Genomic DNA, 1717 nt, shown 5'->3' on the forward strand with positions numbered 1-1717 from the left:
GTTCAAGTCTCAGCTCGGCCACACACTAGCCAGGGACCTTGGGCAAGTCACCTAACCTCTGGGCGCTGCAGCGTTCTCATCTGTGAAATGGGGAGAATGATAGCGCCTGCCTCCCAGGTGATTGTGAGGATTCAATCAGCTGTGCAGGTCAAGAGTTTTGCAGTGCGCCAGGCACACACGGAGTGGTCGTGAACCATCCTTACAACACTGTAATGATAATAGTGATCATCTCCGCACCTGAGCTTCAGTAGTGCATTTTCAAAATCTGTATTAGTTTTCTATTACTGCTGTAACAAATGTCCACAAATACAGTGGCTTAAAACAACGTGAATTATTTTTCTTGTAGTTCTGAGGTCAGGAGCCTATAACGGATCTTTGCTGGCTAACATCAAGTGGCTGGCAGGCTGTTCCTTTTGGAAGGTCTAGAAAAGAACCCATTTCCTCGTATTCTCTACTGTGTAGAGGACACCCACATTCCCTGGCTTGTGACATCACATTCCTCCAACCTCTGCTTCCCTCATCACAGCTCCTTCTCTGACTGTCATCCTCCTCCTACCTCTCTCTCTCTTTTTTTTTTTTGAGACGGAGTCACTCTGTCGCCCAGGCTGGAGTGCAGTGGTGCGATCTCAGCTCACTGCAACTTCTGACTCCTGGATTCAAGTGATTCTTCTGCCTCAGCCTCCCTAGTAGCTGGGACTACAGGCGTGCGTCACCATGCCTGGCTAATTTTTGTATTTTTAGTACAGACAGGGTTTCACCATGCTGGCCAGGCTGGTCTCGAACCCCTGTCCTCAGGTGATCCTCCTCCATCAGCCTCCCAAAGGGCTAGGATTACAGGCATGAGCCACTGTGCCGGGCCCTACCTCTCTCTTATAAGGACATGCAGGACCCACCTGGCTAATCCAGGATCGTTTCCTCATCTCAAAATCCATAATTTAATCACATCTGCAAAGCCTCTTTTGCCATGGAAGGTAACATATTCACAGGTTCTGGACATTAGGCGGTGGACTCTTGGGGGCCTATGGTTCTGTTTAACTTCAGTAGGGGTCTTCAGTGGTGCATTTATCAGTGCTTAGTGTATTCTCCATCTCTTCCCTATGACTCCCAGGTCACGACTAAATAAATAAAAAGCAGGATGTCATACACATTTTGGAGCATGGTAGCAAACTCAGCCATGGTCACCACTGTGGGATGTACACTCGCCTCCTGCTTCCTGGCCTTGGGGCTGTTGTCCAGGCACCCAGAGGGCACAGCTGGTGAGTGCCCTCTGGTTTGGAGGAGTTAGGGATGTCATGAAAAGCAGCATGCAAAGGAGGCTCCTGGGGACAGCAGGTGCCGTAGTTTTAGGAAAATGCCCAATTTGCGTAGGAGAGTGTGAGCGCGCGGTGCATCCAGAGATTGGAGCAGTGGAGGAGGCAGGATCCAACAGCAAATGTGGCTGCCAAGGCATCTCAGGTGCTGGTAGGCTGGGTTATCAGAGGTATGAAGTCTACCTAAGAAAGATAAAATGCTATGTTCTCCTTCATCAGCCAAACCCTATGGGGGTGTACGCTGTGGCAAAATGGTAGCACTCACCAAGTCATTCACGTGTTCCCTTATAATTCTCAGCCTCTGTGCCAGGGAGGCTGGGGCCTTGTGCCTGAGTCCTGGTGCAGAATCTACCCTCATCCTTTACCATCTTCCCATTCTTCCCTGAGGGTGGCCCTGGACGCCAGGT

This window comes from Pongo abelii, chromosome 8, assembly GCF_028885655.2.
Source record: "Pongo abelii isolate AG06213 chromosome 8, NHGRI_mPonAbe1-v2.0_pri, whole genome shotgun sequence".
NCBI lineage: Eukaryota > Metazoa > Chordata > Mammalia > Primates > Hominidae > Pongo > Pongo abelii.